Here is a 526-nt window from a genome sequence, read left to right as displayed (position 1 = left end):
TAGATAAGGTTAAGGAATAATATGATACATCGAATATCTTGTAGAAAAGGTTTGTGTCCAATTTCAGTATAATTCATTTAGGCTTTGGACAACTGAGAGCATTGTGCTCTAAGTTCAGCTGGCTTCACATTTGACAGTATTGCCCAAAACCACCATAGAAAGACATGTAGATAAGAGAAGAAGTTGAAAAATAATAGATAGATAATTGATATAGAGAGAAGGATGGACGGGGAAGTGAAGAAAGGCTAAGCCAGGGTAGAAACAGAATTGAGAAGGAGTGGAACTTTTGTGGGAGACTTGTCAGCCAGCAGTGATTACCAGTGTCTCATTGTACTTTTTTTATAAGGGCATTTGATGAAGAAGAAAAAAGTTCTAAGTGATCCTGATATGGGAGGCAATCCCTTGAGAAAGATCTGATCTTTTTTTTTAATTAATTTAGAATATCAGAAAGCTTGATGTTGACTGATTGATATTTGCCATTTTTATTATTATACTTGGACCCAAATATTTTTATTACTTTTTTTTT

The 526-nt window shown here is 33.8% G+C and overlaps 1 protein-coding gene across 1 annotated transcript in view; it reads left to right on the top strand.

Moving 5' to 3' along the window:
• The window catches only part of LOC119585288 (gamma-tubulin complex component 3 homolog), a gene marked incomplete in the record, with an annotated part of 12,561 nt that overhangs the window by 4,685 nt on the left and 7,350 nt on the right, over positions 1-526 (top strand).

This window comes from Penaeus monodon, chromosome 19, assembly GCF_015228065.2.
Source record: "Penaeus monodon isolate SGIC_2016 chromosome 19, NSTDA_Pmon_1, whole genome shotgun sequence".
Lineage (NCBI taxonomy): Eukaryota > Metazoa > Arthropoda > Malacostraca > Decapoda > Penaeidae > Penaeus > Penaeus monodon.
The sequence above is the reverse complement of the archived record's forward strand: the minus strand, read 5'-3'. Positions and strand labels throughout refer to the sequence as shown.